General features: G+C 41.5%; 1 protein-coding gene and 2 long non-coding RNA genes across 4 annotated transcripts in view; 2 read left to right on the top strand and 1 right to left on the bottom strand.

The window, feature by feature from the left end:
- Nucleotides 1–14,820, bottom strand: part of LOC310704781 (uncharacterized protein) — a 240,754-nt gene that overhangs the window by 23,115 nt on the left and 202,819 nt on the right. The window lies entirely within an intron of this gene.
- LOC310705504 lies at nucleotides 745–3,890 on the top strand. The gene is made up of 3 exons (XR_014525352.1): nucleotides 745–842; nucleotides 2,665–2,739; nucleotides 3,774–3,890. It is a non-coding gene; the product is annotated as an uncharacterized lncRNA (long non-coding RNA).
- LOC310705505 lies at nucleotides 5,675–8,700 on the top strand. Its single transcript, XR_014525353.1, has 3 exons — nucleotides 5,675–5,741; nucleotides 6,851–6,972; nucleotides 8,526–8,700. It is a non-coding gene; the product is annotated as an uncharacterized lncRNA (long non-coding RNA).

The raw sequence follows: 14,820 nt of genomic DNA on the forward strand, positions 1-14,820 counted from the left end.
GCTAGTGCTACATATGCCTCTCCTGGATTATGCACATCAAATAATAGCTGGTAATCCTAAATTTTACTTCAACCTCCAGCTGTTTTCTTTGGTACTTGTACTGCTAACAGACTTTATAGATACTCAACTGATACATGTTCTAAATCTGATTTTACTCATAAGGGAGCTGAGGATGAAAGCCATTTAAGGGTCAAGGTCAGAGATTATTTGTGGCAAAATGAAGATTAAAATCCAATCAAGGGCAGCTAGAAATAGCTACCTGGTTACAGTGCCTTCCAGGAGCATAGTTTAACCCTTTTATGTATAGCCATTGCTTTGTGCATGTATGAAAATAATATATAACTATGCCTGACCACAGCTTGGCTCTTGAATATTTTCAAAACATTACTTACAGAGCAGATAAAGGTTTGTATACAAAACACCACAATTCTGTCAGATTATCCACCGAGTTAAACATGGTAGTTTCAAAAACATTTAAAACTCAAGAGAAAAAACAATACCTAAAATTCTGGATACTTTAAGAGCTGCCTGTCATATGATATTTCTTGAACAAATGAGAACAAAATCCTCATGTACCACATTTGTTTTGAAGGACAAACTGTGTTTTCACTCCCCTCATGGGAGCAGTATTAGAGGCTACAGGGAAAGAGAACCATTATGGCACCGGGTCTGATCCCTTTGTATATGTCTGATGGACTTGCAGCTTCCCCTCTGGTAGAGGTGCCTAGCTTCAGGTATCCACATGACAGGTGATGTTTTGCTTTGCTTTCAAAAGATGAGCTTCCTAGGGCATCCTGGAACCATTTCTGGAAACACTTTGGGTGTTTGGGACCATCATACAGGTAGTACTGAATTTGGTCACCCCAGCCACCTCCCAATCTTATATCACAGAAATTGAGTCATTTTCCTGTTTTTTGCCAAGACGACATTCACCTCTTACAGTTGAACAATGATATTTGGCTGACTGATATCCAGAATTGCCTGCAGAGGTGGTTGAAGAGGTTAGGCGGTAAGTCAAACAGTGAAGCTGCCTGTTTTTTGTGGCAGGGGAGGTCACTAGCTTACAGGGGTCTTAGGGTGGCACTTCAAGAACTCACCACAGTTCAGGAGCCAGGAGTGGCTGCCACATACCCAGGCTGCTGGCAGGTGTCAGGTGCAACCTGTGCCATATTGGGGCTAAGAGTCTAGTGACTCCCTCCTGGATTCTGAACAGGAAAGCTGGGAGAGGTATAGGCAAGCAGACAGGCTGCCTGATAGGCATATCCTTGCCTGATCCTATGTCAAACATGATACACTGTAATCAATAAAGCTGTATCCATGTTTAACTCCAAGTGTGTCTTCATATATTCATTGTGTTCCTGAGCATCACGCTTAGGTGGTACATGATGAAATATCATTCTAACGAGGACCTGTACTTCATGAATCACATTCATATCTGTTCAGAAATTCAAGGATCAATGTGAATGTTTATTGCTTTAAGTAATACAACATTACACACACAAGAACTGTATATAAAAGAGCAAAGAGTGTGTAACTTTCAACTTAATGATCTGTCAGATCTGTCACTAAGCCATTTGGTTTGAAAGGAAAGCAATACAGCAATCAGAACTGTATCTGACAAGAGCCACGAAGTGTGTGTGTGTGTGTGTGTGTGTGTGTGTGTGTGTGTATAACATACATAGCTCTGAAAACACCAGAATATGAAATAACTAGTTTATGTGGCCTGTGACATTACCATGTGATGAGCTCCTGTCTCAATACCTCCTCATTTTATGACTGGAGGGGTCTTAGCTCTAAAGTATTTATTGTCTGGAAGCAAACTAAAGAATTTAATCTGTCAAAGTGTATATAAGTATCTCTTATCTTTCTCCATAAGTACTTCAAAACATTACAAATCCTATTTGAGATATATGCTACAAATGAAAGTTCAGGTTCAGGCCGAATTTATTCTTTCATAAAACAAAATGTGAGAAAAGCCATTTTTACACAGAGTTGAATCCAAAAGTTACCATCCACATAAGGATGAACAAATCTGTCAATTTTTGTTATCTCAGTTTCTCATATTTCCACTCTGAAATTCAGTTTTCCACATTCCCACAGCAATTTGCTGATTAAAAAAAATCCTCATGAAAATTCACCAGCATTTTTGTGCAGTGGGAAGCAGCCCAAGGTGAGTCGGGGTTAAGAACTATGAATTAGGTCAGTGGTGAGGACCAATGAACAAAACAGGCAATGGGACAAACCAGGAGTTAGGACCATAGAGCAAGGCATGACTAGAGGACAAACCAGGATGCTGGGCCAAAGAGCAACCAGAACTATAGAAACACTGTAGGTGACCTTGTTGCTCAAGCAAGGCTTAGCTAGAACATGAAGTTCTATACTCCTGCCTGTCCAGAAGGATCCAATGATCAGTCTGGGTGGGTAGAGCCAGTCTGAAAGGTTCCCCCATGGAGTTGGGTGCCAGCTGCAGTTCAGTGATCTGCCACACAGGTGAGACAGATCTCACTGCTTGGGGAAGTTGGAACAAAAGTAGCAATATTTTAAGCACTCCTACAAAAAAATTAAACAATTTCTTATCTAGAAAAGATACACTTCCTTTTTCATGGGTTTGCCTAAAAAAAATTCTTCTTTGGTAATTTTATTTCTTCACATAATTCTTTATAGAACACTTTATATATTACACGATCCTTCCCTGAAGACCTTGCAGCCTAAATTTTATCTGTGGAGGAGATGAGAAAGGTAAGGAAAAGGGACAGAGGAACACATCTGTGTTTTCAAAACCTAACATTTCAGAGGGACTTCATTTGCATTTTAGTTAGTGCTATATGTTGTGATCTGAATACGAAGGTAATTTTGAGCATCCATATGTGTTCCACTGCAAGTACAACTGGCGTAAATACTTTTTAAAGCTGCAACACATTGTAGCTTTCCAGTACACAGAATAATATCTAGGTAAGTGATAATCAAACATGATATACTACACATGAGTTACTATGATTTCACACACAAAAATGGCTTTTGTTTCTTAATTTCTGGATATGCTATTGCTCCTGAGTCTGTAGTCATTTTTAAAATATATTCCTAATAAATTAGCACTCCATAATTTTTTTTCTTAATTATACTTTGAACACTGTTTTAAACTAGCTCTCGTGTAGTAAAGCTGCACCATATATGTAAGTGTCCAATTTTCTGCAGTAGCAGAACAAGAGAGCTCAAAAGTCTTCATTCCCTTTGCCATGAAAACTCAAAGGGTGTAGATTTTCATTTCATTATTACCGTGCAACCTTCATATGCCACGGGAGTCCTGAAATGTGAATTTAATACTGGTTGGATGAGTAGTGAAGTCATCATGAATTTTCATGACTAGTTCTTAAGCCCAGTTCCCTAGAGGGCCAGAGGCTAATGTACTGGTAAAGTACTGGAGCAAGGAGTTATGCTAAAAGCTAACTTTCTGCTATAATATTTTGTAGAGTTTATATTCCCACCCCCACGATGGAGCTGAAATGTTTTCTTTGGGTTTCACAAAGGAACACTCGCCATTATTAAAGCATTTTAATGTTTTGAGCCTCCCTTGGCTAGAAGATATATGTGCTGGCAATCTCAGATGCTTATTTTGACATGTTACAAGTTTAACTAGTACCTAGCCATACTGCAATTAGGATGGGAAAATCCACAGAGTAAGAGAAGGATATGTGAAAATAGAAGCAGTTTGTTTTGTTTGGTTGTAATTTACAGCAAATTCATTACATTGTGTGCTTTCTTTGTTATTCTAGGATAACGCCAAATAATAGATACAGTTTTCCTGTCCATTGCTTCTAAGCTGTTCCTTGATTTTGTATACATTGCTGAAGAAGTAATAGGCAACCTTTATGGCATATTGGACGAACTTTTACAGGTACCTCTGCACAATTACCTCCTCTTAGGTAAAGGGACCCCTGACCATTAGGTCCAGTTGTGACCAACTCTGGGGTTGTGGCGCTCATCTCGCTTTATTGGCCGAGGGAGCCAGCATACAGCTTCCGGGTCATGTGGCCAGCATGACTAAGCCGCTTCTGGCGAACCAGAGCAGCGCACGGAAACGCCGTTTACCTTCCCGCTGGAGCGGTACCTATTTATCTACTTGCACTTTGACGTGCTTTCGAACTGCTAGGTTGGCAGGAGCAGGGACCGAGCAACGGGAGCTCACCCCGTCACAGGGATTCGAACCGCTGACCTTCTGATCGACAAGTCCGTGGCTCTGTGGTTTAACCCACAGCGCCACCCGCGTCCCTTACCTCCTCTTATATATATATTTTAAAAATATTTTGATTTATTTAACTGTTTCTGTCTTGACAATTTCTCCAAATAGACTCAAGGCAGCTAATGAACAGCTGTTAGCAGCTGGTGGGACTGTACTGCTCTCCAATGTTGCATATCACTGTTGTTTACTGAGTTGGAGAGCAAGAGGGTCATGTCAGCATGGAGCTCAGACGCGGAGCAAATTTAATGCTTCCAACACTGTGACTATACTGTGCTGAGCTCCCTGCTGCCTTGCTCCTCGCCCGCTCACCCTCTAGGTTTTGCTTCAGCTCCTGACCTTGCTATGGACTTCGGTTGGTCGCCTTAGTTGTCCAAGGGGCCTGGTAGGATTTTTTTTCCACTTGGCAGATTGGCACCAGCCACTTGGTTTTTCACCTACCTCATAGCAAATCATCACAACTTTTTAAGGTTTGGCGGTTAGACATTGGAAAATGTGTTGTGTGTTGGAGGGGAGGTTGTGGCCAACACCTACCCCTTCCCTTGAAGGGTATTCTGTTAAAGGAATCCGGCAGTCATGGTTCTTGTATGATGCCTAGGTGGTGGGAAGGGCCATGGCTTGGTTCCCAGTGACTCTAGGGGAAAGCTTCCATTGATTAGCATCAGCAAGCACCCCCTACAGGTTGTTAACCCTTGTGTGACTCCCTGCAGAGTGGGCAGGAGTCAAGTATAATCTGTTCGGATCCAATGCCTAAGCCAATACCACTCACATTCTGTAACCAATACAGTTGTGGCCTTTTGTAGCCAATTAACCCAAAATGCTTGTGTCCATGTGTCTTATTTCATCATAAAGCAGGGAGCGGGGCCTCGACTCACAACTGGCAGTGACACATGATGATGTCAGAAGAGCAATGCAGCCCTACCTGTACTGCCTCACCCACCACTACTACGAACAATAATAAAAACAGAATAAAACAAAGCTTTAAAAGTTTAATATATGCTCAGCTCAAAAAGCTAACAATATCCAACCAATTTAACAAATTTCAGCTTCACAAGTATAACATAACTGAGTCAGCAAATTTTCCACCACAATCAACCAAGAGTCTTTTTTTTTTTTTAAGTCAGTGTTTGTCAGACATCTGAATCAGTATAGTAATAAGGTGGGTGCCCCAGCAGAAAAGGCCCTACCTTCAACTGACACAAGTATTGCCTCCTAAGGTCAAGGGTTTTGGAGCAGGGCTAAAGAGGATTATCAGAGCGTGTGGAGGAGCACACAGGAAATGGCACTTTAAAAAGTACTGGGGTCCTAGGGTAACAAGGTTCTTTTTCCTTCGAAAATAGTTGTTCCATAATCCTTACTTGTGACCCTCCTTTCTATGCCTTAGGTTTTGTCACTCTTCCCCCTCTCTTTCTCAGGAAAGACTTCCAGAATTGTACTTGGAATACAGATGTGTCATTTGGACATGATAATGGAAAATCCAGAAAATAGCAAGAAATTACACTGAGTTGAGTAATCCAGTTTAATAAATTCATGCATCAAGATCTTTTAAGGCATAACATGGGCATAGCCAGGCTTTTTGTTGGGGGGGGCAGGCCTTTTGTTGGGGGGCAGAACCTCAGTTAGCTATGTATTTTTATTGAATTGGGGGGTAGCTGCGATGCCCATGAGGCCTGACATCATATTTGTGACTATTTTAGATTTGAATCTAAAATATTGTAAAAGACATGCTATTTATAGCAGTGTCAGATGAAATTTAAAATGAATATAGAAATTGGAAAATGGATGTGAAATTCTGAAATTAGCTCACAGTGGCTTTTCAGAACTGTTTTTTAAAATGTCCCAAATAGAATGAAGTGAGAATCGTTTTATAGTAAGAAGTATACTGTAATATGATCATATTCCTACAAAATATGTTAGCTATCTTATCTTTCTCCCCACCCCCCACCCCATGATCCTTGGGAACATCAAGTTATTTAAGGAAGGCATTCAGAGAATTGTCATCACCCTAATAATATTGAAATCTGTTGGGTTTCTTGAATGCAGCCCCATTAATTGTAGTTTCAGGGAGTAGGGCAGGAAGGTTGAGGTTTGCACTGTAGATTCCTCCATATTGCAGGACAAGAAATGACCATTTCATTTCCTTGTTTCCAAGTTAGCAAATAGCTCAGAGTGAGATTAGCAAGTGGCATTAAGCCTTCTAGCCTAGGCTGCTGTGCCTAGTGTAATAGTAGAAAGTCTTGAATCAGCCAGCCCTGTGTGAGTGAGCTCCGTGCCTCAATCATTGGTCTTGTAATGGCAGGAAATGGGACATTGCACACCAGTGTGCTTCATTTGTCTCCTGCATGCTGGGATTGATCTGGCTGTGTGCTTCATTTCCACAAGCATATGAAAAAGCCTTCCATTTCCTAGGACCATAAATCTATCTTGAGGTTCTGTATCTTGTTGCTGATAAGGAAGACCCTGTAGGCAATATTTGAACACAAGCAAGTTATTTGTTTATTCATATCTTACAGCTTTTGTCCTGTCTCTCTTCTCTCTGTTTCCTTTGTTCTACACACACACACACACACACACACACACACACACACACACCCCTTCCCTTTTTCCTACTAGGGCTTCCTAGGGACAAATGCCTGAAAGTAAAACTGGGAAAGAGTTGCAGCTCTAAGGATACAACCAGAGGGTTTCAGTGCTGCTGTGTGAAATAACGTGGTTCCAAACCACCAACTGAGAAGGCAAGCTGAATTTATTTTTAGCAACAGGTTTCCTCTCAATTCCCCAAAGCTTCCATTTCCCTAAGTGATAAAAATGTATAGAGCCAAGTGAGGGGCTGAAATGGGAAAGATACAAAATATAATTACTGCAGCAATGAGGCTGTCAAGTTGCTAACTTCAGGAATGTTTTCTTTTTGTCACTATCACATAACCATTTCAAACCATCATGAGAAATAAGAACAAGTCTTAAATCTTAAACACAGTGGTGCAGAGTCTTCAAAGGTCCATTTTGCAATACCCTCAGAATGACGGGAAGTGCTATTTTTAGTTGGCATATTATCCAGCGGAATTATCCATTCATCAGCTCGAAATAGTTGGGGAGAGGGGAGGAATCACTTTGCGTGTGATGTAAAGAAAATCTTTTTTTCATATTGGTAAAAAGCTTCAGCGAGCCTCCTGAGATGGATTAAATGTCTCAATCTATTAAGTAAAATGGCATTTAAAGTGATGAATACCAAATGAGACCGGGAAAAATCAGACACACACACAAAAAAAGCCCTACAAATCCATCTCTGAGATTACTGACACACCTTCTACAGCTCCAGAGAGTACTGTGAGTTCAACTTAGGCTTTCACCAATGCTTGAGTCATTTGGGATGTCGAACAACATTTGCAATTTAGAATAGCTACAACATTGATCTAACTTTTACTGGATGAAATGGTTCTCAGGAACTGAGCACCAGTCCCTCACAGTGCTCAAAGCCCACTTTTAATTAAACATCAGAGGCTGTAATCTGCCTAGGACTCTGCAGAGGCCTCTGGCCATCACCTCTATGTAGTGGGTCACCAAAGTGCCATCTCCCAGGAGCAGTCCTTTCCCCATGCCTCGCTTCCACGCTGGTTCTTTCACCTCACCCTGCTCAGAGCCCGAGGCCCTGGTACATACAGGTCACCACAGATTACACAAATGGTGTATGCACTGCATTCGGGCTTATTTACCAAGGATCCAGAAAAGCTGTTTAAGTTGGGCTTGGTTTAGTGTGCCTTCCTGGAAAATGTGTTCTATCTTTCCATCTCACTTCTGAAGGAGAATTGCATCCTTAAAGTAATGGGAGTTTTCAATATAGAAGTTGAAAAATTGTCACTTCCTTAGGAACTCGAAAATCTTTTTTAAATGTACATTCAAAATAAAACAGCCTGCCATAAAACCAGGACAGGAAGGCTGTATAAACTGAAAATCCCTATTCCTTGGGATCCCATTTCTGTTTGTGTTTAAAATATAGCCATGTGTGTCAGCCGTGAATAGGATGTAAAATCCAGAGGCTGTCATAGTCATGGGCTGCAAAATCTTGCATGCCCACTGGAAAGTTACAGGAAAGGCATTCTCTTCACATCAAATGCTAGGCGTGAATAGATACTTTCATTCCCATCTATAATGCATTGAATAACAGGAATTCTGATCGAGGGGATGTAGCTAATGCTCACTGTGAAATGTATAGGCCAGCTTCCCCAATGCACAGTGTATTCACAGGCAGAAGAAAGATAATTGAATCTGCCTTTCCTCCCCTGTGCAGGTTTTTGTGTGAGTGAATAAGGCTGTATTGCAAGCAGAAACTCCTACTATGTGAGCAAATGGGTGCAAGCATTGTGCTTAATTCTTCATTACCTTCTGATTGTGGCATTAGCTAGAATCTTAACCTAATCTTCTGGCAGCCTGGCCACAACACTAATAAAGATTGATATTTGACATTTGTGGTGTGCTCTCCCTATTGACTGCTCATTATTCTGGTATGCTAAATAACACAGTCGCTCACACACCATTTCTTAACTGCTTATGCTTTTTTTACCAGCTTGCTTTCCCCCTCCTCTCTTCAGGGCTATGCTCAAGCCTATATACTCCTGAGTGCTGACATTTAAATCTTTCTATAGTTCAGCACATCCTATCTGCCCGATCATTTCTCAGATCCTGCAGTCCCCCTAGACACTATCTCGGCTCTTTTGTTCTCAGTCAGCAGGTCTCTGATGTGTTACTAAAGCTGGAATAAAATATCAGGAGGATAGCGTTTGCTTCTTGATGAACATGTCTGCAGCCATAATAAGTTCAAAATGACTCCCTGCCCTACATTCCATCATGACATCTACAGTCCACTAAGAGCAATACCTTGAAGCTGTGCTGTGCATGACAAGGACACATCTGACAGTACTTGTGGTAACTACTTACTGGTTCAGTAATACCTTTTCACCTGAACCTCAGCCTCAGCTGGTGACAACCAGTGAGCATACTGCTAAACAGTGGACTTCATGGATAGGAAAAGGGTGTGTGCTTAGTGGTTAGAGTTGGACAAAGGAATGTAGAGTCCAAATCTCCACTCAGTGAAGAAGCTCACTGGGTGCTCTAAGGTCTCATGTACACCATCCTAGGCTCATTGGAGAATGGGTGGCCCTAGCTGTGACTTTAACAATGGAAGGTGGGAGCAAGCTCACTTATTAAGAAGCTGTTGGTCAGGACACTTCCAGCACATTTTGTCTCATATATCTGATTCCACTACAGGTAGAGACTTACTTATTTTTAAATTGAAAGCTGGGGATCTAGGTCCAAAGATGCGCTAGGTGATAGGTCCAAAATGCAGACAAAACCTAGAAAACTGGGTCAAATTGCAATTTGAAAAAAGAGAGTCTGGGTTCCCCACTAACCAAATCAAAGTAATGACTATACCACCTTGGTGCTGTGCTGAGAAAGCAAGTGAGCAACTATAATGTAAACTGTTCCGGCTGCTTGAGATAGAAGGGCATAGAATCTCGATAATATGCCTCAAGCCTAGTTTCAAAACCTGGTTTATTACAGCTCTATACAGTTTTTCTGTGCAATCTGTATTATGGTCTCTTTTGGGATGTGAGCCAAGTTAGCAATGCTTGAAACCTTCACTGCATCAGCCTTCTGAAGTGTTGCTGCTGGCTCAAGCAGTAAGACACTTAATTTAATTAGAAGAGTCTGCCATAGTTGAAACTGCTGAATATACTATTTTTCCAGTGGAGCCAAGGTAAATCTAATTTATTAGAAGTTTTAAACTGTGTTGTATCATTGTTACTGTGCTCTTTGGCTCTCAGCAGCTGCATCATTGAATGAAATGTCCAAGTCCCACTGAAAGCAGTATTTCATCTTTCCGACCTGCATGTACTGCTAATGTGCTTGGCAACTTTTCTTCTGCTGAAGTGATGGTGTACATTGCATTATTCTCCTCCTGCATGGTGACGTGATTTTCCACCTGTGGAACCACGCCAGGTTACTGGTTTATGGGACATTTGTAGATGCACTAGGGTCTTTTTGTGATGCGGTTATGAAGAGGCATAGTAGTCCTGCAGTTTGTAGCAGTCCTTATTGGTGCCCTGTACATGGTTGCATGGGGCACCCCATCCCATTCAGGTTGTCATCCCATTGAGAGCTGAGTTGTTGTTTTTGGATTTCAGCCAGTGTGTGAACTGTTTCACATCAGCACCCTGTTCTCACAGTGGCCAATCTGATGCCCATGGGAAACTGGCTAGCAGGACCCAAGCACAATAACACTCCCCTCCTGTGGCTTCCACCAACTGGTATTCAGAAATATCCTGCATAGTCTGCAACACATAGCAAGGGACTGTGAGACACTGGGCAGGGAGCTGAAGAGACTTGGGGCACAGGTAGTCCTTCCTTTTGAAGGTCGTGGCCGAAGAAGAGAGAGGAAAATACTTGAGGTAAATCACTGACTGCGCAGGTGGTGTCGTCAGGAAGAATTTGGATTATTAGATCATGGTCTCCACTTCCTTGAGGTGGGACTTCTGCCAAGACATGGGCTGCACCTCAGCAATGAAATGCTGATTGACAGTTATGGAGGTGGCAGAGAAATCCGAAAATAGAGTGAGGAATGGGAATACAATGTCCCAGAGGAGGTGAGCTGACTTGAGGAGGAACACGGTGGCTCCACACTTCAACATTTTCTTGCAAGTGTCCCAGGACATTCAGGATTAAGATAATTACACCGGTTACACAGATTACGGTAAATTCTGGCTTTCTTTTTTCAGTGGAACTTCCACTATTTTTTAAGGTCCATATTTTGGCTTGCTTTGTGCTATGCACTGTGACTACTTCAGAAATTGTAATGAATGAAGCTAAAACATGATGTTTTGTCCATCACACAAGAATACCTTATTCAAATACTCTACCTGCCATGGGATGCTCATCTTTTCCTGTTATTATCTTACAAAAGTGGCTGGACTTTTTCTCTCAGCACAGCGTGAACTCATCAGTGGATAAGCTTATTACAGATAATCTTATTTACTTTACTGCCTCTCTCCAGAATAATCCTGTTATAGTTCTCTCAAGGGCTTATCACCTTGAATCCATCATGCCACCATCACTGCATAGGTATACAAAAACCTGTATATATACTGCAACGGGCAAGCGGTATTGTTGTTTAACATTCATTCTGTCATTTCTAAAGAGAACTATATAAGGAGGTGGCAACTTGGATAGCTTTAAAAGCAGATTAGGCAAATTCATGGAGGGTAAGGCTATCAATGACTATAGGCTATGCTCCTCCACAGTCAGAGGCTGTATATGTCTGAACACCAGTTGCTGGAAATCCCAGGGTGGGAGACTACTCTTATGTTCAGGTCCTGCTTACAGCTTTCACATGGGCACCTTGTTGGACCCTAGGAGAACAGGAGACTGGACTAGATGGGCCATTGGCCTGAGCCAACCCGCTCGTCTCATGTTCCTTTGTTCTTTATGACATTATTTTACCTGAACTGTTTGCCATGGTACCCGTATGACAAGCATTCTATTAATATGAATTTTCCTTTTCAACTGAGCTCCTATTCAGGTGGGTGTGTTCCATGCCTCCTTAATGCATTTGCAAAAGTTAACTTTAAAAAAGTAGTATCCATAAGATCTTGCTACAGGAATGCAGTATTGCAGTAGAGACATGCATGGTGGGATGGAGCTGCCCTCCTGACACCACCAGCCCTGCAGCTTACCTGGAAAGGACTGGGGTGGGACAGGGTGATAGCGATGTTCTGGCTGCAGGGGCATCCATTGTGGTGTTCCTGCCCGCCTTCCCGTGCAGCCAGGACCTCACTGCTGCCCTGCCTCACCTCACCCATATCTAAGTATCAGGAGAAGCAACAAGGTGTTGCAGGAGCCCTTGAAAGAATTACAGTTCCCATGATCCTATTGGACCTTGAACTCTTGCATGCTGCTATTCAGTGTATCAGGACAATGAAACAGGCAACAGGGAAGGGACAAAACTCACTTCTTACTTCTCTCCTTCCCTAGTGCACTGCTGCAGTTACTGCCACCTGCCAGGTAAGGAAAGCAAAGGCATGGGGTGTTTTGAAAGTGGGGCCTGTCGCAGAAAGCATTGGTGACATGTGGAAATGGAGGAGAAAAGGCATCAAGCCGGTGCAGAATCTGGGGGCTTTAAAAGGTAAGTAGGTGTATAGGGTGGAATCTACACACGTTAAAAACATTGTGAAAATGGGGCACCATTTGCGCCCCCCTCCGACCCGTGAAGGAGCCTTTTTAAAGGCTTCGGAACGGGGGACGGGGTGAGAGGCGCGGTGCTGAGAGTCGACTGCTTCTCCTGCGGAGTGAAGCCGCATGCCATGGTCGGAGAGCACTGACTTCTTCTTGTGAACAATTGGATTTTAAAGCAGCAACCCGTGAGTAGTACGGAAATTGGACTTCTAAAGAATTATTATTTTGTTTAATTAGGCACGATCGGGGAAGGCGCAAACAGGAAGTCCATCTCCCCATCTTATAAATAACCTAAAGCAAGGACTAGCTAACTAAGGTCGAGAGGATTTTTTCTTTCTTATTGGGTAAAAGATATTAATTTCACGAATTGGCAGTTTAAGCAACTTTACTGGAGGATAAGAGCTAATTTTTGGAGCTGAGGTACCACCCTCCCGGACCCAGGAGTGATCCGTGAGAGAGCCTGTTGGAGAGACATTGAGGAGTCTGACAGCTGTCAAATTAGCTGTCAAGACGGAAAAAGCGAACTTTGTTTTTTATTGTCTCTGCTGGTTATATTTGTTACAATTTAGCTATACTTTGTTGAAAACAAGGAAGAACTGACACAAACTAACTTGATTGTTGGATTTGAACTTGAAGGAATACTAAGTAACCAAAATCCCCCTAGAGGGGGTTTTGGGACATTACAAGAATGGCTGAAGGAGGGAAAACTCAAGCTCAATTGGAGAGAGTTTTCTTTCTCTTGGGAAAGTTACAAGGCCAAATTGATGTTTTGGCTATCAACGTTGCAACTCTGGACTTAGCAGTAAATAAGTTCATTGGAATTGATAAGGATTTGACCCAGGAAGCTCCTGCAGCTGGACAAGAGGAGAAATTTGAGAACTTTGAGAGTGTGGAGAAAGAGACACATGTTGTTTTTGAGGAAATGGAAGGAGGAGATGTAATGCTTCAGATGACAAAGGAGAGCCAGAGGCCTGACATGATGGAGATAAAGGAAAATAAGAACTTGATGATGAAAATCTGGTCTGAGAATTGGAGATTGAAGAATGGTGAGATCTCCCTCTGTGGAGATCTGAAGACCCAAGGATTTCAAATTTGATTAAGGTGAAAGTTGGAGCTTTGGGAACATTTGGACTTGAAAGGAGTAAGAAACAAGATCTGGGCTCCACTTTTAACTATGGAGGTCTGGCTGCAAGAAACATTGTTCCCATTGGGCCAGAGCATCTCCGAGATCTGGTGTTTATTATTAAGGACTATCAAAAAAACCGGCAGAGAGGAACTGAGAGACAATTAAGAGCCTCGGACGTGAGATCCCCAGGCTGATAGTAGATTAAGACTGTTGGACATATGTTGGGGATTGCAATCGGGAAAGGGGATGGGGTGGGGTTTGGGGATCCAAAGGGTGTATAACTATAATTCGTCTTTTTATTTCTAATTTGTCTGGTTATTTGTAAGAAAAGTGGGGAATTCGTCGAAGGGAACTTGGGTCGACTTTAGAAAAAGGATTTAAGAGTGAGTATTGAGGTATAAATTTTGATGTTTATAAGGTAAAATCGGATTTTATAATGAATTAAATATAAAAAGGTTAAAAAAATGGGGATAAGAACTTGTTGAATTAACAATTTGAATTGGAATATAAGAAGGGGAGGTGTGGGGAAGTCAGGGAAATATGTTATTGAAAATAAGGATTACAAACTGTATATGTTTTTAACTTTTCTTTTTGTTTCTTCTTTTTGGCTTTTTAATGTAATAAAATGGAAAATCTTTAATAAATATCTATTTAAAAAAAACATTGTGAAAATGCTTTTTAAAAAAACCACCGTTTTGAAAAATGCCTTGAATTTGCTATCGCTTACTGTTGCCCTCTGGTGTCACAATTGTATATTGCACTTTACAAAACATTTCATTTGCAGCTGTATAGTTGAGCGGCTCAACTTGAGCCCCAGGATTGGTTTAGGTTTATTAAACTGATATACTGCTTCCTACTACCCAAGGTCCATTCTCTTATTCCCTTAAAAATCTTGTGAAGGGAGTTGCATAGGCAGTATTTCATGTGATGCTGTTAGATGAAATATGGCCCTACCATTTAAAAGTACTGTTATTTTCTCTTAGATCATGTTTAGTTTGGGACGTGTATTGTAAACCACTACAAACAAACAAACAAACAAGAAAACCCTCTTTTTCTCCAACGCATTTTTATATGGTTTTCTCAAAAAAGTTACATATAAAACTCATTTAAGAGTCAGCATGGGCACATTACTTAAGACACAAATTCTCATTCATATATGGAGTGCATTAACTATATTAAAATAGTCTTTTAAGGTATTGCTCAGTTAAAAAAAAACACCTGACAGCAGGAA

The sequence above is a fragment of the Podarcis liolepis genome (genome assembly GCF_965112155.1).
Source record: "Podarcis liolepis genome assembly, chromosome: 4".
Taxonomy (NCBI): domain Eukaryota; kingdom Metazoa; phylum Chordata; class Lepidosauria; order Squamata; family Lacertidae; genus Podarcis; species Podarcis liolepis.